At 44.3% G+C, this 21,886-nt stretch overlaps 4 non-coding genes and 6 pseudogenes across 4 annotated transcripts; 4 read left to right on the top strand and 6 right to left on the bottom strand.

Moving 5' to 3' along the window:
* Window positions 1-1,101: 1,101 nt before the first annotated feature.
* Window positions 1,102-1,220, bottom strand: LOC121846284 (annotated as a pseudogene).
* A 579-nt stretch (window positions 1,221-1,799) lies between these two features.
* LOC121846306 lies at window positions 1,800-1,963 on the bottom strand. Its single transcript, XR_006083171.1, has one exon. It is a non-coding gene; the product is annotated as a U1 spliceosomal RNA (small nuclear RNA).
* A 10,074-nt stretch (window positions 1,964-12,037) lies between these two features.
* On the top strand, window positions 12,038-12,146 carry LOC121846296 (annotated as a pseudogene).
* Window positions 12,147-12,930: 784 nt separating this feature from the next.
* LOC121846299 lies at window positions 12,931-13,094 on the top strand. Its single transcript, XR_006083165.1, has one exon. It is a non-coding gene; the product is annotated as a U1 spliceosomal RNA (small nuclear RNA).
* Window positions 13,095-13,674: 580 nt separating this feature from the next.
* LOC121846294 lies at window positions 13,675-13,783 on the top strand (annotated as a pseudogene).
* A 725-nt stretch (window positions 13,784-14,508) lies between these two features.
* LOC112246199 lies at window positions 14,509-14,640 on the top strand (annotated as a pseudogene).
* Window positions 14,641-15,460: 820 nt separating this feature from the next.
* On the bottom strand, window positions 15,461-15,624 carry LOC121846301. The gene has a single exon (XR_006083167.1). It is a non-coding gene; the product is annotated as a U1 spliceosomal RNA (small nuclear RNA).
* Window positions 15,625-16,355: 731 nt separating this feature from the next.
* Window positions 16,356-16,464, bottom strand: LOC121846293 (annotated as a pseudogene).
* Window positions 16,465-17,040: 576 nt separating this feature from the next.
* On the bottom strand, window positions 17,041-17,205 carry LOC112246204. Its single transcript, XR_002952878.2, has one exon. It is a non-coding gene; the product is annotated as a U1 spliceosomal RNA (small nuclear RNA).
* Window positions 17,206-17,907: 702 nt separating this feature from the next.
* LOC121846292 lies at window positions 17,908-18,016 on the bottom strand (annotated as a pseudogene).
* Window positions 18,017-21,886: the final 3,870 nt, after the last annotated feature.

The following is a 21,886-nucleotide window of genomic DNA, read 5'->3' as shown; positions in this document are numbered from 1 at the left end:
ACGAGCTGAGGTGTTAGGTCCTCCCCTGCTGGCAGACACGAGGTGATCAGGGGGCCTGCTTCCTTCCACAGGTCCCTGGCGGCTCTGCACTCCCAGAGCATGTGCCTCACCGACTCTTCTTGGCCGCAGCCTGGTCGGGGGCAGGCGGATGTCCTCGCCATGCCCCGTGAGTGCATAACGGCCCTGACCGGGAGGATCTCGTGGGCGACCATCCAGGACAGGTCCCGATGCCGATTCAGGAGAGCAGGGTGGGCCACGTTGCGCCAAACCGTTGTAGGCTCACCTATAGCGAGCCCGCGCACTGGACATACTGGTTCCCGATCCTGCACAAGAGAGAGGTGTTTTGTTAAGACCGTGACTGTTTCTTTTTCCAGTTTAATAATACCATAAATTATGCAACCGAGATTTCCACTCGCAGGGGTCAGCACAGTCGGAGTGCAATGGCTGGGCAACTCTCTCCAGTGCCAAAATTTTCGGCTAACGGTAACCACTTTGTGTTCTGATAATATCACATCACATCGACCTGCGTTAAATGCCGTTTAGGAATGCACTTGCAGACAAGAGTGGTGAAAAAGTAGTTTATTTTGTTTACTAGACTATATCAGTGAAGCACGAGATTCCCATCATGCAACACTGTAGAAAAAAAATCACCAATGACTTTTTAATATCTTAACCTGTCTGATATCACAAATGTATGCGATATGACAAAATACAATCACATTCAGACACACACACACACACACACACAGACAAATGCATGAAACCAATTGATTTATTATCGATAACATCTCACATTCTCTTGTGCTTTTGATTTACTCCGTAAAAGAAGGGTTCTAATTCCACCATGGAAAACACAGGGCCATCAGACATCAGTCCAGTTCCACTCCTCACCAGCATTATTTCCTTTGATCATTTGAACAGGGCGAAGGAGTACCAAGCACACACAAGCTGCATTGAGTAACGATATTCGTATTTGTCCCATAAATCAAAGGCTCCCTGACAGCACAAGGAACTTTGATCGTAATAAATTCAGCATCAAATGCTTACTACAAAGCAGTGTTGCTGATGATATAATGCAAGAGCACACCCTAGTGGACAAAAAGTTTGCAGCACCTGGTATTCCCAGGCAGCCTCCCATCCAAGTACTCACCAGGCCCAATCCTGCTTAACTTCCGAGATCAGACGAGATCGGGCGTATTCAGGCTGGTATGGCTGTACGCAAAGGGACAAGTCTTGGTACGCCATTTAAAGTCAAAGTGAGTCTGATAAACAGACATTGCATTTTCACCAATTAGACAAGCAGCTTGATCTTTGGGTCACTCAAAAAGTGGAAGAAATGACATATGCTGTAGCCATCACTTTTTAGCACAGATAGTTGGATGAAATACAAACAAACCTTGCTAACATTTCAAAGCGAGGGCACATATTTCAGCCTTGTGAGAAAAAACGGACAAATACAATGACACCTGACAAATACATCATGAGCAACAGTTTCCCATGCAGCTATCCTACTAGCCAGAATAAATACACAAAAGCTCTGAATGTTGAAATGCTAGTGCATTGTTCTGTGCTAAGGAGGAGTAGTGCATGAATGGACAATTTCATATTGGAAGCGCAATGGGGCTGCATTTCGCAACATGATGTTTCCACAAAATGCCAACAATGTTTGGCTACAGACAAATGTTTCCACCTTTCGATTAGTCCACCACTGACTTGAAAGATCTTCATAAGCCCGGTCAGTTGACTCAAGTGTTCCTCAAGCATACCGCCAAGCAACAGTTTATCATTAAACAAGACATCAGGGGAGAGCACAAACGCAGTCCCCCACTACCATAAATTATGCAATCGAGATTTCCACATTTGGGAAATTCACAGGAGTCAGCACAGCCGGAGTGCAATGGCTAATCCTTACCCTGGATGAACTGCCTTCTTGAGCACCGTTTCTCACTTGCCAGGTAAGTATGACTTGAATACATCAGTGGAGGGCAACTCTCTCCAGTGCCAACATTTTCGGATGATGGTAACCACTTTGTGTTCTGATAATATCACATCACATCGACCTGCGTTAAATGCCGTTTAGGAATGCACTTGCAGACAGAGTGGTGAAAAAGTAGTTTATTTTGTTTACTAGACTATATCAGTGAAGCACGAGATTCCCATCATGCAACACTGTAGAAAAAAAATCACCAATGACTTTTTAATATCTTAACCTGTCTGATATCACAAATGTATGCGATATGACGAAATACAATCACATTCAGACACACACACACACACACACACACACACACACACACACACACACACACACACACACACACACACACACACACACACACACACAGACAGACAAATGCATGAAACCAATTGATTTATTTTCGATAACATCTCACATTCTCTTGTGCTTTTGATTTACTCCGTAAAAGAAGGGTTCTAATTCCACCATGGAAAACACAGGGCCATCAGACATCAGTCCAGTTCCACTCATCACCAGCATTATTTCATTTGATCATTTGAACAGGGCGAAGGAGTACCAAGCACACACAAGCTGCATTGAGTAACGATATTCGTATTTGTCTCATAAATCAAAGGCTTTGGGCCTGGTGAGCACAAGGAACTTTGATCGTAATAAATTCAGCATCAAATGCTTACTACAAAGCAGTGTTGCTGATGATATAATGCAAGAGCACACCCTAGTGGACAAAAAGCTTGCAGCACCTGGTATTCCCAGGCAGTCTCCCATCCAAGTACTAACCAATCTAACCGACCCAATCCTGTTTAGCTTCCAAGATCAGATGAGATCGGGTGTATTCATTTCATATTGGAAGCACAATGGGGGGCTGCATTTCGCAACAAAAGTAAAATTTTGAAAAACGGAGAAAAAAAAATCAAAAACTTATCACCCCCTTAAAAAAGTGCTTCCTGGATCGTTTTTCGAAATTCTTTAGATTTTTTTTGTCAATTACACATGTGTAAGAACTGTATAAATATACTTTTGTTCAATTTTATTATCAGCATTTTTTACTTGTGTATAAGGCATATGTTTTCTCCATTTGCAATATGATTTCATAGGAAGTCAAAAGTCAAAGTCAAAAGTCACTTTTTTTGGGGCCAAATGCCATATGAAAGATTTGAAAATGCCAAATCAGGATGTTATGTCCATTTGCCATGTACCATCACAAATTTGACATGCTCAAAAATCGTGCAGAAATGCTAAATTGACTGGCCTGATGAACACAGGATGACCGGGCAGTGATAGTGGTTCCTCTCCATCGCTCGTTGTGTTGATTTCATCATGTCCATTTGGTGATGTTTTTTTCACTGTTGCAAATGCACTGTGCATTTGCAATATGGTTCAATGGGCATTTACCATCACGAATTTGGCATATTCAAAAATCCTGCAGAAATGCGAAATTGACTGGTCCGATGAACTCGGGATGGCTGGGCAGTGATTCTGGTTCCTCTCCATCATTCGTTGGGGTTGATTTCAGAATGTCACTTTGGTGATGGTACCTCACTGTTTAAACATATTGCAAATGGACAAAAGTCACCAGCAAGTCACCGTCCATCAGTCAATTAGATATCATTCTGACACCAAACTGATACAAACTGACACCACACCCACTTTTTCCAACTTGTTTAGAAGCCAACTATCACATACTTCAGAGCTGGCCCAAAATTCACAACGCCTTCTGTTCAAACCATAATAAAAACGTAAAACACGTAGTTACGTTCTAGCTGCGGGTCCAGTTCTGATGTTATGTGTAGGCCTAGCTGAGGCGACCCCGAATCCAGCGTTTCGGCTCGATAGGTCATTTCGTGCCTGAGCAAGACCCTAATTGGCGCTGAAAATCCACTTTTTTCCATGCCTTGCTACGGGGTCCTCGAATGAGCTATTGGACAGAAACGTTGGGATCCATCTATATGGGCCGAGGCGGTCGCAATGCACCTAGTCTTACGACTCTGGGACATTTCTAAATATCGGCATTTACATGATGCAAAAATGAATTGAGGTTATTGCAAATGTACGAGGCTGTTTCTCGGTCCGAGAACCTTCTAGAGCCACGTAACCCACATCAACTTGAGGTCTAGAACAGGTTTCTTTAATAGTTGGAACAAGGTTAACTAATGCAGGCAGTGTCTGTCTCTACACACCCCAATGTGTGCGCTATTACAAAATCCTGAGTTTTAAGTCTTTATGTTAAGAATTGACTGATCTACACAGGGTTGAATGCAGTGATTTTCATAATTGCAGGTTATATATATCAAAACACTTGTAGGGTGAATTTAATCACTTCCGGTTGCTCCAGGAAGCTTAGAATCAACACAGGTAGACCTCATAGTAGCCTGATGGATTGTTATCGAAGACAGGTTCATACGGTATTCATAACCCACATAGGCTTCAGGTTGAATTGAGGGGTGCAGGCAATGTATTCCTATGGGGAGAGAAGTCAATGCAAACTGTTTTATGTAAACACCTTCTTTTAACTGTTAAGGGTTAATGCCACACGGTCAAGGTTAGGCTTGCACAGATTGGGAGGACCTCAGGAACGTACCTGAGGTCGAATTGTGCTTCTCCCCCTAACGGTTCTCTCACTGTCATCCAAAAGCAAATTACATTTAGGGCCAGGCTTCATTTTGGGCATTCTTTTTTTCAAGGTCTGCACTCAGAGCGAGCTACGGTCAAGCGGGGCATCTCGTTGAACTCGGCACGGCCTTGAGAATATGGAAATGCCATTGTAGGCTCTGTGTGTCTTTGAGCACCGCTCTTTGTCGCTCCATCCTTGCTGTGTGTGTGTGTGTGTGTGTGTGTGTGTGTGTGTGTGTGTGTGTGTGTGTGTGTGTGTGTGTGTGTGTGTGTGTGTGTGTTAGAGAGCTTTTCTATGACATCTGTTGGGAAAAATGACTGATTTACAGTTCATGAGGGTTGCTTAATCACACATATGAAGTTTTAAAAAGATCGGACCTTTTTAACCCTTGAAACAGCACCTTCGACACCATTTTAAGGCACTTTCGGTTGGCACAGGAAGCTATAAGTAAACACATATCTTGATTGGGGTACGCTATTACAAAATCCTGAGTTTTAAGTCTTTATGTTAAGAATTGACTGATCTACACAGGGTTGAATGCAGTCATTTTCACATTTGCAGGTTATGCACATCAAAATACCTTTTGGGTGAATTTAACCACTTCCGGTTGCTCCAGGAAGCTTAGAATCGACACAGGTAGACCACAAAGTGGCCTGATGGATTGTCATTGAAGACAAGTTCATAAGGCATTATTAACCCACATAGGCTCTAGGTTGAATTTAGGGGAGCAGGCAATGTATTCCTATGGGGAGAGATGTCATTGTAATCGGTGAGATCAAAAAACCCTGTTGTACTGTTAAGGGTTAATGCCACACGGACAAGGTTAGGCTTGCACAGATCGGGAGGACCTCAGGAACGTACCTGAGGTCGAATTGTGCTTCTCCCCCTAACGGTTCTCTCACTGTCATCCAAAAGCACTGTCATCCAAAAGCAAGCAACTTCCGGCGCCGACAGAGATGGCCGCCTCGCTTCGCGTTCCTAGGAAACTATGCAGTTTTTTGTTTTTTTACGTGTTATTTCTTACACTAGTACCCCAGGTCATCTTAGGTTTCATTACATACAGCCGAGAAGAACTACTGAATATAAGATCAGCGTCAACTCACCATCAGTACGACCAAGAATATGTTTTTCGCGATGCGGATCCTGTGTTCTGCCTTACAACCAGTGCCACGGAGTGGATTACATGCAGCGACCCAAAAAAACGACTCAGAAAAAGAGGGAAACGAAGCGGTCTTCTGGTCAGACTCCGGAGACGGGCACATCGTGCACCACTCCCTAGCATTCTTCTTGCCAATGTCCAGTCTCTTGACAACAAGGTTGATGAAATCCGAGCAAGGGTAGCATTCCAGAGGGACATCAGAGACTGTAACGTTCTCTGCTTCACGGAAACATGGCTAACTGGAGAGACGCAATCCGAAGCGGTGCAGCCAGCGGGTTTCTCCACGCATCGCGCCGACAGAAACGAACATCTTTCTGGTAAGAAGAGGGGCGGGGGCGTATGCCTTATGGCCAACGTGACATGGTGTGATGAAAGAAACATACAGGAACTCAAATCCTTCTGTTCACCTGATTTAGAATTCCTCACAATCAAATGTAGACCGCATTATCTACCAAGAGAATTCTCTTCGATTATAATCACAGCCGTATATATCCCCCAAGCAGACACATCGACGGCTCTGAACGAACTTTATTTAACTCTCTGCAAACTGGAAACGATTTATCCGGAGGCTGCATTCATTGTAGCTGGGGATTTTAACAAGGCTAATCTGAAAACAAGACTCCCTAAATTTTATCAGCATATCGATTGCGCAACCAGGGGTGGAAAGACCCTGGATCATTGTTACTCTAACTTCCGCGACGCATATAAGGCCCTGCCCCGCCCCCTTTTGGAAAAGCTGACCACGACTCCATTTTGTTGATCCCTGCCTACAGACAGAAACTAAAACAAGAAGCTCCCACGCTGAGGTCTGTCCAACGCTGGTCCGACCAAGCTGACTCCACACTCCAAGACTGCTTCCATCACGTGGACTGGGAGATGTTTCGTATTGCGTCAGACAACAACATTGACGAATACGCTGATTTGGTGTGCGAGTTCATTAGAACGTGCGTTGAAGATGTCGTTCCCATAGCAACGATTAAAACATTCCCTAACCAGAAACCGTGGATTGATGGCAGCATTCGTGTGGAACTGAAGGCGCGAACCACTGCTTTTAATCAGGGCAAGGTGTCTGGTAACATGACTGAATACAAACAGTGCAGCTATTCCCTCCGCAAGGCTATCAAACAAGCTAAGCGCCAGTACAGAGACAAAGTAGAATCTCAATTCAACGGCTCAGACACAAGAGGCATGTGGCAGGGTCTACAGTCAATCACGGACTACAGGAAGAAACCCAGCCCAGTCACGGACCAGGATGTCTTGCTCCCAGGCAGACTAAATAACTTTTTGCCCGCTTTGAGGTCAATACAGTGCCACTGACACGGCCTGCAACGAAAACATGCGGTCTCTCCTTCACTGCAGCCGAGGTGAGTAAGACATTTAAACGTGTTAACCCTCGCAAGGCTGCAGGCCCAGACGGCATCCCCAGCCGCGCCCTCAGAGCATGCGCAGACCAGCTGGCCGGTGTGTTTACGGACATATTCAACCAATCCCTATACCAGTCTGCTGTTCCCACATGCTTCAAGAGGGCCACCATTGTTCCTGTTCCCAAGAAAGCTAAGGTAACTGAGCTAAACGACTACCGCCCGTAGCACTCACATCCGTCATCACAAAGTGCTTTGAGAGACTAGTCAAGGACCATATCACCTCCACCCTACCTGACACCCTTGACCCACTTCAATTTGCTTACCGCCCAAATAGGTCCACAGACGATGCAATCTCAACCACACTGCACACTGCCCTAACCCATCTGGACAAGAGGAATACCTATGTGAGAATGCTGTTCATCGACTACAGCTCGGCATTCAACACCATAGAACCCTCCAAGCTCGTCATCAAGCTCGAGACCCTGGGTCTCGACCCCGCCCTGTGCAACTGGGTACTGGACTTCCTGACTGGCCGCCCCCAGGTGGTGAGGGTAGGCAACAACATCTCCTCCCCGCTGATCCTCAACACTGGGGCCCCACAAGGGTGCGTTCTGAGCCCTCTCCTGTACTCCCTGTTCACCCACGACTGCGTGGCCACGCACGCCTCCAACTCAATCATCAAGTTTGCGGACGACACAACAGTGGTAGGCTTGATTACCAACAACGACGAGACGGCCTACAGGGAGGTGAGGGCCCTCGGAGTGTGGTGTCAGGAAAATAACCTCACACTCAACGTCAACAAAACTAAGGAGATGATTGTGGACTTCAGGAAACAGCAGAGGGAACACCGCCCCATCCACATCGATGGAACAGTAGTGGAGAGGGTAGCAAGTTTTAAGTTCCTCGGCATACACATCACAGACAAACTGAATTGGTCCACTCACACAGACAGCATCGTGAGGAAGGCGCAGAAGCGCCTCTTCAACCTCAGGAGGCTGAAGAAATTCGGCTTGTCACCAAAAGCACTCACAAACTTCTACAGATGCACAATCGAGAGCATCCTGGCGGGCTGTATCACCGCCTGGTATGGCAACTGCACCGCCCTCAACCGTAAGGCTCTCCAGAGGGTAGTGAGGTCTGCACAACGCATCACCGGGGCAAACTACCTGCCCTCCAGGACACCTACACCACCCGATGCTACAGGAAGGCCATAAAGATCATCAAGGACATCAACCACCCGAGCCACTGCCTGTTCACCCCGCTGTCATCCAGAAGGCGAGGTCAGTACAGGTGCATCAAAGCTGGGACCGAGAGACTGAAAAACAGCTTCTATCTCAAGGCCATCAGACTGTTAAACAGCCACCACTAACATTGAGTGGCTACTGCCAACACACTGTCAATGACACTGACTCTACTCCAGCCACTTTAATCATGGGAATTGATGGGAAATGATGTAAATATATCACTAGCCACTTTAAACAATGCTACCTTATATAATGTTACTTACCCTACATTATTCATCTCATATGCAGACGTAGATACTGTACTCTATATCATCGACTGCATCCTTATGTAATACATGTATCACTAGCCACTTTAACTATGCCACTTGGTTTACATACTCATCTCATATGTATATACTGTACCCGATATCATCTACTGTATCTTGCCTATGCTGCTCTGTACCATCACTCATTCATATATCATTATGTACACATTCTTTATCCCCTTACACTGTGTATAAGACAGTAGTTTTTTTGGAATTGTTAGTTAGATTACTTGTTCGTTATTACTGCATTGTCGGAACTAGAAGCACAAGCATTTCGCTACACTCGCATTAACATCTGCTAACCATGTGTATGTGACAAATAAAATTTGATTTGATTTGACATTTAGGGCCAGGCTTCATTTTGGGCCTACTTTTTTCACGGTTGCTGCACTCAGAGCGAGCTATGGTCAAGCGGGGCATCTCATTGAACTCGGCACGGCCTTGAGAATATGGAAATGCCATTGCAGGCTCTGTGTGTCACCGCACTTTGTCACGCCATCCTTGCTGTGTGTGTGTGTGTGTGTGTGTGTGTGTGTGTGTGTGTCGGGGGAGGACCTCAGGAACGAACCTGAGGTCGAATTGTGCTTCTCACCCTAACGGTTCTCTCACTGTCACCCAAAAGCAAATGACGTTGAGGGGCAGGCTTCATTTTGGGCCTACTTTTCTCATGGTCGCTGCGCTTAGACCGAGCGAGCTACGGGCAAGCGGGATATCTCGTTGAACTCGGCACGGCCTAGAGATTATGGTAATGCCATTGTAGGCTCTCTGTGTCTTTATTAAGCACCGCACTTTGTAACTCCATCTTTGCTGTGTGTGTGTGTTAGAGAGCTTTTCTTTGACATCTGTTGGGAAAAATGACTGATTTACAGTTCATGAGGGGTGCTTAATCACACATTTGAAGTTTTAAAAAGATCGGACCTTTTTAACCCTTCGAAACAGCACCTTCGACACCATTTTAAGGCACTTTCGGTTGGCACAGGAAGCTATAAGTAAACACATATCTTGATTGGGGTACGCTATTACAAAATCCTGAGTTTTAAGTCTTTATGTTAAGAATTGACTGATCTACACAGGGTTGAATGCAGTCATTTTCACATTTGGGGTGGCAGGGTAGCCTAGTGGTTAGAGCTTTGGACTAGGAACTGAAAGTTTGCAAGTTCAAATCCCTGAGCCTGCAAGGTACGAATCTGTTGTTCTGCCCCTGAAAAGGCAGTTAACCACCTGCTCCTTGGCCCTCATTGAAAATAAGAATTTGTTCTTAACTGACTTGCCTAGTAAAATAAAATTAGCAAGTTATGTACATCAAAATACCTTTTGGGTGAATTTAACCACTTCCGGTTGCTCCAGGAAGCTTAGAATCAACACATGTAGACCTCATAGTGGCCTGATGGATTGTCATCAAAGACAGGTTCATACGGCATTCATAACCCACATAGGCTTCAGGTTGAATTTAGGGGTGCAGTCAATGTATTCCTATGGGGAGAGAAGTCAATGCAAACTGTTTGATGTAAACACCTTCTTTTAACTGTTAAGGGTTAATGCCACACGGTCAAGGTTAGGCTTGCACAGATCGGGAGGACCTCAGGAACGTACCTGAGGTCGAATTGTGCTTCTCCCCTAACGGTTCTCTCACTGTCATCCAAAAGCAAATGACATTTAGGGCCAAGCTTCGTTTTGGGCCTTCTTTTTTTCAAGGTCGCTGCACTCAGAGCGAGCTACGGTCAAGCGGGGCATCTCATTGAACTCGGCACGGCCTTGAGAATATGGAAATGCCATTGTAGGCTCTGTGTGTCTTTGAGCACCGCACTTTGTCACTCCATCCTTGCTGTGTGTGTGTGTGTGTGTGTGTTATAGAGCTTTTCTTTGATATCTGTTGGGAAAAATGACTGATTTACAGTTCATGAGGGGTGCTTAATCACACATTTGAAGTTTTAAAAAGATCGAACCTTTTTAACCCTTCGAAACAGCACCTTCGACACCATTTTAAGGCACTTTCGGTTGGCACAGGAAGCTGTAAGTAAACACATATCTTTCTTGGTGTATGCTCTTAGAGAATCCTGAGTTTAAAGTCTTTATGTTAAGAATTGACGGATCTACACAGGGTTGAATGCAGTCATTTTCACATTTGCGGCGGCAGGGTAGCCTAGTGGTTAGAGCTTTGGACTAGTAATCGAAAGGTTGCAAGTTCAAATCCCCGAGCTGACAAGGTACAAATCTGTCATTCTGCCCCTGAATAGGCAGTTAACCCACTGTTCCTAGGTCCTCATTGAAAATAAGAATTTGTTCTTAACTGACCTGCCTAGTAAAATAAAATTTGCAGGATATGTACATCAAAATACCTTTTGGGTGAATTTAACCACTTCCGGTTGCTCCAGGATGCTTAAAATCAACACATGTAGACCTCATAGTTGCCTGCTGGATTGTCATCGAAGACAGGTTCATACGGCATTCATAACCCACATAGGCTTCAGGTTGAATTGAGGGGTGCAGGCAATGTATTCCTATGGGGAGAGATGTCATTGTAATCGGTGAGATCAAAAAACCCTGTTGTACTGTTAAGGGTTAATGCCACACGGTCAAGGTTAGGCTTGCACAGATCGGGAGGCCCTCAGGAACGTAACTGAGGTCGAATTGTGCTTCTCACCTTAACGGTTCTCTCCCTGTCACCCAAAAGCAAATGACGTTGAGGGGCAGGCTTCATTTTGTGCCTACTTTTCTCATGGTCGCTGCGCTTAGACTGAGCGAGCTACGGTCAAGCGGGGCATCTCATTGAACTCGGCACGGCCTTGAGAATTTGGAAATGCCATTGTAGGCTCTGTGTGTCTTTGAGCACCGCACTTTGTCACTCCATCCTTGCTGTGTGTGTGTGTGTGTGTGTGTGTGCGTGTGTGTGTGTGTGTGTGTGTGTCGGAAAAGATCACATTTGTCTTTACCAAACATTGTTGGCATTTTGTGGAAACATCATGTTGCGAAATGCAGCCACATTGCGCTTCCAATATGAAATTGTCCATTCATGCACTACTCCTCCTTAGCACAGAACAATGCACTAGGATTTCAACATTCAGAGCTTTTGTGTATTTATTCTGGCTAGTAGGATAGCTGCATGGGAAACTGTTGCTCATGATGTATTTGTCAGGTGTCATTGTATTTGTCCGTTTTTTCTCACAAGGCTGAAATATGTGCCCTCGCTTTGAAATGTTAGCAAGGTTTGTTTGTATTTCATCCAACTATCTGTGCTAAAAAGTGATGGCTACAGCATATGTCATTTCTTCCACTTTTTGAGTGACCCAAAGATCAAGCTGCTTGTCTAATTGGTGAAAATGCAATGTCTGTTTATCAGACTCACTTTGACTTTAAATGGCGCACTTGTTCCTTTGATTCCAGCCATACCAGCCTGAATACGCCTGATCTCGGAAGTTAAGCAGGATTGGGCCTGGTGAGTACTTGGATGGGAGACTGCCTGGGAATACCAGGTGCTGCAAACTTTTTGTCCACTAGGGTGTGCTCTTGCATTATATCATCAGCAACACTGCTTTGTAGTAAGCATTTGATGCTGAATTTATTACGATCAAAGTTCCTTGTGCTGTCAGGGAGCCTTTGATTTACGAGACAAATACGAATATCGTTACTCAATGCAGCTTGTGTGTGCTTGGTACTCCTTCGCCCTGTTCAAATGATCAAAGGAAATAATGCTGGTGAGGAGTGGAACTGGACTGATGTCTGATGGCCCTGTGTTTTCCATGGTGGAATTAGAACCCTTCTTTTACGGAGTAAATCAAAAGCACAAGAGAATGTGAGATGTTATCGATAATAAATCAATTGGTTTCATGCATTTGTCTGTGTGTGTGTGTGTGTGTGTGTGTGTGTGTGTGTGTGTGTGTGTGTGTGTGTGTGTGTGTGTGTGTGTGTGTGTGTGTGTGTGTGTGTGTGTGTGTGTGTGTGTGTGTGTGTGTGTGTGTGTGTGTGTGTGTCTGAATGTGATTGTATTTCGTCATATCGCATACATTTGTGATATCAGACAGGTTAAGATATTAAAAAGTCATTGGTGATTTTTTTCTACAGTGTTGCATGATGGGAATCTCGTGCTTCACTGATATAGTCTAGTAAACAAAATAAACTACTTTTTCACCACTCTTGTCTGCAAGTGCATTCCTAAACGGCATTTAACGCAGGTCGATGTGATGTGATATTATCAGAACACAAAGTGGTTACCGTCAGCCGAAAATGTTGACACTGGAGAGAGTTGCCCTCCACTGATGTATTCAAGTCATACTTACCTGGCAAGGGAGAAACTGTGATCAAGAAGGCAGTTCACCCAGGGTGAGGCTCAGCCATTGCACTCCGGCTGTGCTGACCCCTGCGAATTTCCCAAATGTGGAAATCTCGATTGCATAATTTATGGTAGTGGGGGACTGCGTTCGCGCTCTCCCCTGATGTCTTGTTTCATGATAAACTGTTGCTTGGCGGCAGGCTTGAGGAACACTTGAGTCAACTGACCGGGCTTATGAAGATCTTTCAAGTCAGTTGTGGACTAATCGAAAGGTGGAAACATTTGTCTGTAGCCAAACATTGTTGGCATTTTGTGGAAACATCATGTTGCGAAATGCAGCCACATTGCGCTTCCAATATGAAATTGTCCATTCATGCACTACTCCTCCTTAGCACAGAACAATGCACTAGCATTTCAACATTCAGAGCTTTTGTGTATTTATTCTGGCTAGTAGGATAGCTGCATGGGAAACTGTTGCTCATGATGTATTTGTCAGGTGTCATTGTATTTGTCCGTTTTTTTCTCACAAGGCTGAAATATGTGCCCTCGCTTTGAAATGTTAGCAAGGTTTGTTTGTATTTCATCCAACTATCTGTGCTAAAAAGTGATGGCTACAGCATATGTCATTTCTTCCACTTTTTGAGTGACCCAAAGATCAAGCTGCTTGTCTAATTGGTGAAAATGCAATGTCTGTTTATCAGACTCACTTTGACTTTAAATGGCGTACCAAGACTTGTTCCTTTGATTCCAGCCATACCAGCCTGAATACGCCTGATCTCGGAAGTTAAGCAGGATTGGGCCTGGTGAGTACTTGGATGGGAGACTGCCTGGGAATACCAGGTGCTGCAAACTTTTTGTCCACTAGGGTGTGCTCTTGCATTATATCATCAGCAACACTGCTTTGTAGTAAGCATTTGATGCTGAATTTATTACGATCAAAGTTCCTTGTGCTGTCAGGGAGCCTTTGATTTACGAGACAAATACGAATATCGTTACTCAATGCAGCTTGTGTGTGCTTGGTACTCCTTCGCCCTGTTCAAATGATCAAAGGAAATAATGCTGGTGAGGAGTGGAACTGGACTGATGTCTGATGGCCCTGTGTTTTCCATGGTGGAATTAGAACCCTTCTTTTACGGAGTAAATCAAAAGCACAAGAGAATGTGAGATGTTATCGATAATAAATCAATTGGTTTCATGCATTTGTCTGTGTGTGTGTGTGTGTGTGTGTGTGTGTGTGTGTGTGTGTGTGTGTGTGTGTGTGTGTGTGTGTGTGTGTGTCTGAATGTGATTGTATTTCGTCATATCGCATACATTTGTGATATCAGACAGGTTAAGATATTAAAAAGTCATTGGTGATTTTTTTTCTACAGTGTTGCATGATGGGAATCTCGTGCTTCACTGATATAGTCTAGTAAACAAAATAAACTACTTTTTCACCACTCTTGTCTGCAAGTGCATTCCTAAACGGCATTTAACGCAGGTCGATGTGATGTGATATTATCAGAACACAAAGTGGTTACCGTCAGCCGAAAATGTTGACACTGGAGAGAGTTGCCCTCCACTGATGTATTCAAGTCATACTTACCTGGCAAGGGAGAAACTGTGATCAAGAAGGCAGTTCACCCAGGGTGAGGCTCAGCCATTGCACTCCGGCTGTGCTGACCCCTGCGAATTTCCCAAATGTGGAAATCTCGATTGCATAATTGTTCGCGCTCTCCCCTGATGTCTTGTTTCATGATAAACTGTTGCTTGGCGGCAGGCTTGAGGAACACTTGAGTCAACTGACCGGGCTTATGAAGATCTTTCAAGTCAGTTGTGGACTAATCGAAAGGTGGAAACATTTGTCTGTAGCCAAACATTGTTGGCATTTTGTGGAAACATCATGTTGCGAAATGCAGCCACATTGCGCTTCCAATATGAAATTGTCCATTCATGCACTACTCCTCCTTAGCACAGAACAATGCACTAGCATTTCAACATTCAGAGCTTTTGTGTATTTATTCTGGCTAGTAGGATAGCTGCATGGGAAACTGTTGCTCATGATGTATTTGTCAGGTGTCATTGTATTTGTCCGTTTTTTTCTCACAAGGCTGAAATATGTGCCCTCGCTTTGAAATGTTAGCAAGGTTTGTTTGTATTTCATCCAACTATCTGTGCTAAAAAGTGATGGCTACAGCATATGTCATTTCTTCCACTTTTTGAGTGACCCAAAGATCAAGCTGCTTGTCTAATTGGTGAAAATGCAATGTCTGTTTATCAGACAAAGCTCTGAATGTTGAAATGCTAGTGCATTGTTCTGTGCTAAGGAGGAGTAGTGCATGAATGGACAATTTCATATTGGAAGCGCAATGTGGCTGCATTTCGCAACATGATGTTTCCACAAAATGCCAACAATGTTTGGCTACAGACAAATGTTTCCACCTTTCGATTAGTCCACAACTGACTTGAAAGATCTTCATAAGCCCGGTCAGTTGACTCAAGTGTTCCTCAAGCCTGCCGCCAAGCAACAGTTTATCATGAAACAAGACATCAGGGAGAGCGCGAACGCAGTCCCCCACTACCATAAATTATGCAATCGAGATTTCCACATTTGGGAAATTCGCAGGGGTCAGCACAGCCGGAGTGCAATGGCTGAGCCTCACCCTGGGTGAACTGCCTTCTTGATCACAGTTTCTCCCTTGCCAGGTAAGTATGACTTGAATACATCAGTGGAGGGCAACTCTCTCCAGTGTCAACATTTTCGGCTGACGGTAACCACTTTGTGTTCTGATAATATCACATCACATCGACCTGCGTTAAATGCCGTTTAGGAATGCACTTGCAGACAAGAGTGGTGAAAAAGTAGTTTATTTTGTTTACTAGACTATATCAGTGAAGCACGAGATTCCCATCATGCAACACTGTAGAAAAAAAATCACCAATGACTTTTTAATATCTTAACCTGTCTGATATCACAAATGTATGCGATATGACGAAATACAATCACATTCAGACACACACACACACACACACACACACACACACACACACACACACACACACACACACACACACACACTCACACACACACAGACAAATGCATGAAACCAATTGATTTATTATCGATAACATCTCACATTCTCTTGTGCTTTTGATTTACTCCGTAAAAGAAGGGTTCTAATTCCACCATGGAAAACACAGGGCCATCAGACATCAGTCCAGTTCCACTCCTCACCAGCATTATTTCCTTTGATCATTTGAACAGGGCGAAGGAGTACCAAGCACACACAAGCTGCATTGAGTAACGATATTCGTATTTGTCTCGTAAATCAAAGGCTCCCTGACAGCACAAGGAACTTTGATCGTAATAAATTCAGCATCAAATGCTTACTACAAAGCAGTGTTGCTGATGATATAATGCAAGAGCACACCCTAGTGGACAAAAAGTTTGCAGCACCTGGTATTCCCAGGCAGTCTCCCATCCAAGTACTCACCAGGCCCAATCCTGCTTAACTTCCGAGATCAGGCGTATTCAGGCTGGTATGGCTGGAATCAAAGGAACAAGTCTTGGTACGCCATTTAAAGTCAAAGTGAGTCTGATAAACAGACATTGCATTTTCACCAATTAGACAAGCAGCTTGATCTTTGGGTCACTCAAAAAGTGGAAGAAATGACATATGCTGTAGCCATCACTTTTTAGCACAGATAGTTGGATGAAATACAAACAAACCTTGCTAACATTTCAAAGCGAGGGCACATATTTCAGCCTTGTGAAAAAACGGACAAATACAATGACACCTGACAAATACATCATGAGCAACAGTTTCCCATGCAGCTATCCTACTAGCCAGAATAAATACACAAAAGCTCTGAATGTTGAAATGCTAGTGCATTGTTCTGTGCTAAGGAGGAGTAGTGCATGAATGGACAATTTCATATTGGAAGCGCAATGTGGCTGCATTTCGCAACATGATGTTTCCACAAAATGCCAACAATGTTTGGCTACAGACAAATGTTTCCACCTTTCGATTAGTCCACAACTGACTTGAAAGATCTTCATAAGCCCGGTCAGTTGACTCAAGTGTTCCTCAAGCCTGCCGCCAAGCAACAGTTTATCATGAAACAAGACATCAGGGAGAGCGCGAACCGCAGTCCCCCACTACCATAAATTATGCAATCGAGATTTCCACATTTGGGAAATTCGCAGGGGTCAGCACAGCCGGAGTGCAATGGCTGAGCCTCACCCTGGGTGAACTGCCTTCTTGATCACAGTTTCTCCCTTGCCAGGTAAGTATGATTTGAATACATCAGTGGAGGGCAACTCTCTCCAGTGTCAACGTTTTCGGCTGACGGTAACCACTTTGTGTTCTGATAATATCACATCACATCGACCTGCGTTAAATGCCGTTTAGGAATGCACTTGCAGACAAGAGTGGTGAAAAAGTAGTTTATTTTGTTTACTAGACTATATCAGTGAAGCACGAGATTCCCATCATGCAACACTGTAGAAAAAAAATCACCAATGACTTTTTAATATCTTAACCTGTCTGATATCACAAATGTATGCGATATGACGAAATACAATCACATTCAGACACACACACACACACACACACACACACACACACACACACACACACACACAGACAAATGCATGAAACCAATTGATTTATTATCGATAACATCTCACATTCTCTTGTGCTTTTGATTTACTCCGTAAAAGAAGGGTTCTAATTCCACCATGGAAAACACAGGGCCATCAGACATCAGTCCAGTTCCACTCCTCACCAGCATTATTTCCTTTGATCATTTGAACAGGGCGAAGGAGTACCAAGCACACACAAGCTGCATTGAGTAACGATATTCGTATTTGTCTCGTAAATCAAAGGCTCCCTGACAGCACAAGGAACTTTGATCGTAATAAATTCAGCATCAAATGCTTACTACAAAGCAGTGTTGCTGATGATATAATGCAAGAGCACACCCTAGTGGACAAAAGTTTGCAGCACCTGGTATTCCCAGGCAGTCTCCCATCCAAGTACTCACCAGGCCCAATCCTGCTTAACTTCCGAGATCAGGCGTATTCAGGCTGGTATGGCTGGAATCAAAGGAACAAGTCTTGGTACGCCATTTAAAGTCAAAGTGAGTCTGATAAACAGACATTGCATTTTCACCAATTAGACAAGCAGCTTGATCTTTGGGTCACTCAAAAAGTGGAAGAAATGACATATGCTGTAGCCATCACTTTTAGCACAGATAGTTGGATGAAATACAAACAAACCTTGCTAACATTTCAAAGCGAGGGCACATATTTCAGCCTTGTGAGAAAAAAACGGACAAATACAATGACACCTGACAAATACATCATGAGCAACAGTTTCCCATGCAGCTATCCTACTAGCCAGAATAAATACACAAAAGCTCTGAATGTTGAAATCCTAGTGCATTGTTCTGTGCTAAGGAGGAGTAGTGCATGAATGGACAATTTCATATTGGAAGCGCAATGTGGCTGCATTTCGCAACATGATGTTTCCACAAAATGCAACAATGTTTGGTAAAGACAAATGTGATCTTTTCCGACACACACACACACACACACACACGCACACACACACACACACACACACACACACACACACACACACACAGCAAGGATGGAGTGACAAAGTGCGGTGCTCAAAGACACACAGAGCCTACAATGGCATTTCCAAATTCTCAAGGCCGTGCCGAGTTCAATGAGATGCCCCGCTAATAATGCCTTATGAACCTGTCTTCAATGACAATCCATCAGGCCACTATGTGGTCTACCTGTGTCGATACTAAGCTTCCTGGAGCAAGCGGAAGTGGTTAAATTCACCCAAAAGGTATTTTGAAATACATAACCTGCAAATGTGAAAATGACTGCATTCAACCCTGTGTAGATCAGTCAATTCTTAACATAAAGACTTTAAACTCAGGATTCCGTAAGAGCATACACCAAGAAAGATATGTGTTTTACTTACAGCTTCCTGTGCCAACCGGAAGTGCCTTTAATTGGGTCACAGTGTCTGTTTCGAAGGGTTAAAAAAGTCACATCTTTCCAAAACTTCATATGTGTGACTAGGTAAACCAGTCATTTCTCCCAACAGATGTCAAAGAAAAGCTCTCTCACACACACACACACAGCAAGGATGGAGTTACAAAGTGCGGTGCTTAATAAAGATACAGAGAGCAGGCAATGGCATTACCATAATCTCTAGGCCGTGCCGAGTTCAACGAGATGTCCCGCTTGACCGTAGCTCGCTCGGTCTAAGCGCAGCGACCATGAGAAAAGTAGGCCCAAAATGAAGCCTGCCCCTCAACGTCATTTGCTTTTGGGTGACAGTGAGAGAACCGTTAGGGTGAGAAGCACAATTCGACCTCAGGTACGTTCCTGAGGTCTTCCACACACACACACACACACACACACAGAGCAAGGATGGAGTGACAAAGTGCGGTGCTCAAAGACACACAGAGCCTACAATGGCATTTCCATATTCTCAAGGCCGTGCCGAGTTCAACGAGATATCCCGCTTGACCGTAGCTCGCTCGGTCTAAGCGCAGCGACCATGAGAAAAGTAGGCCCAAAATGAAGCCTGCCCCTCAACGTCATTTGCTTTTGGGTGACAGTGAGAGAACCGTTAGGGGAGAAGCACAATTCGACCTCAGGTACGTTCCTGAGGTCCTCCCTATCTGTGCAAGCATAACCATGACCGTGTGGCATTAACCCTTAACAGTTAAAAGAAGGTGTTTACATCAAACAGTTTGCATTGACTTCTCTCCCCATAGGAATACATTGCCTGCACCCCTAAATTCAACCTGAAGCCTATGTGGGTTATGAATGCCGTATGAACCTGTCTTCGATGACAATCCATCAGGCCACTATGAGGTCTACATGTGTTGATTTTAAGCGTCCTGGAGCAACCGGAAGTGATGAAATTCACCCAAAAGGTATTTTGATGTACATAACTTGCTAATTTTATTTTACTAGGCAAGTCAGTTAAGAACAAATTCTTATTTTCAATGAAAGACAGGTGGTTAACTGCCTTTTCAGGGGCAGAACAAGACAGATTGTGTTTTACCTTGCAGGCTCAGGGATTTGAACTTGCAAACTTTCAGTTCCTAGTCCAAAGCTCTAACCACTAGGCTACCCTGCCACCCCAAATGTGAAAATGACTGCATTCAACCCTGTGTAGATCAGTCAATTCTTAACATAAAGACTTAAAACTCAGGATTTTGTAATACACCCCAATCAAGATATGTGTTTACTTATAGCTTCCTGTGCCAACCGAAAGTGCCTTAAAATGGTGTCGAAGGTGCTGTTTCGAAGGGTTAAAAAGGTCCCGATCTTTTTAAAACTTCATATGTGTGAGAAAAGCACCCCTCATGAACTGTAAATCAGTCATTTTTTCCCAACAGACGTCAAAGAAAAGCTCTCTAACACACACACACACACACACACACACACACACACACACACACACACACACACACACACACACACACACACACAGCAAGGATGGAGTGACAAAGTGCGGTGCTCAAAGACACACAGAGCCTACAATGGCATTTCCATATTCTCAAGGCCGTGCCGAGTTCAATGAGATGCCCCGCTTGACCGTAGCTCGCTCTGAGTGCAGCGACCTTGAAAAAAAGAAGGCCCAAAACGAAGCTTGGCCCTAAATGTCATTTGCTTTTGGATGACAGTGAGAGAACCGTTAGGGGGAGAAGCACAATTCGACCTCAGGTACGTTCCTGAGGTCCTCCCGATCTGTGCAAGCCTAACCTTGACCGTGTGGCATTAACCCTTAACAGTTAAAAGAAGGTGTTTACATCAAACAGTTTGCATTGACTTCTCTCCCCATAGGAATACATTGACTGCACCCCTAAATTCAACCTGAAGCCTATGTGGGTTATGAATGCCGTATGAACCTGTCTTTGATGACAATCCATCAGGCCACTATGAGGTCTACATGTGTTGATTCTAAGCTTCCTGGAGCAACCGGAAGTGGTTAAATTCACCCAAAAGGTATTTTGATGTACATAACTTGCTAATTTTATTTTACTAGGCAAGTCAGTTAAGAACAAATTCTTATTTTCAATGAGGGCCAAGGAGCAGGTGGTTAACTGCCTTTTCAGGGGCAGAACAACAGATTCGTACCTTGCAGGCTCAGGGATTTGAACTTGCAAACTTTCAGTTCCTAGTCCAAAGCTCTAACCAAGGCTACCCTGCCACCCCAAATGTGAAAATGACTGCATTCAACCCTGTGTAGATCAGTCAATTCTTAACATAAAGACTTAAAACTCAGGATTTTGTAATAGCGTACCCCAATCAAGATATGTGTTTACTTATAGCTTCCTGTGCCAACCGAAAGTGCCTTAAAATGGTGTCGAAGGTGCTGTTTCGAAGGGTTAAAAAGGTCCGATCTTTTTAAAACTTCAAATGTGTGATTAAGCACCCCTCATGAACTGTAAATCAGTCATTTTTCCCAACAGATGTCAAAGAAAAGCTCTCTAACACACACACACAGCAAAGATGGAGTTACAAAGTGCGGTGCTTAATAAAGACACAGAGAGCCTACAATGGCATTACCATAATCTCTAGGCCGTGCCGAGTTCAACGAGATATCCCGCTTGCCCGTAGCTCGCTCGGTCTAAGCGCAGCGACCATGAGAAAAGTAGGCCCAAAATGAAGCCTGCCCCTCAACGTCATTTGCTTTTGGGTGACAGTGAGAGAACCGTTAGGGTGAGAAGCACAATTCGACCTCAGGTTCGTTCCTGAGGTCCTCCCGACACACACACACACACACACACACACACACACACACACACACACAGAGCAAGGATGGAGTGACAAAGTGCGGTGCTCAAAGACACACAGAGCCTACAATGGCATTTCCATATTCTCAAGGCCGTGCCGAGTTCAACGAGATGCCCCGCTTGACCGTAGCTCGCTCT

Source organism: Oncorhynchus tshawytscha, linkage group LG03 (genome assembly GCF_018296145.1).
Source record: "Oncorhynchus tshawytscha isolate Ot180627B linkage group LG03, Otsh_v2.0, whole genome shotgun sequence".
Taxonomy (NCBI): domain Eukaryota; kingdom Metazoa; phylum Chordata; class Actinopteri; order Salmoniformes; family Salmonidae; genus Oncorhynchus; species Oncorhynchus tshawytscha.
The sequence above is the reverse complement of the archived record's forward strand: the minus strand, read 5'-3'. Positions and strand labels throughout refer to the sequence as shown.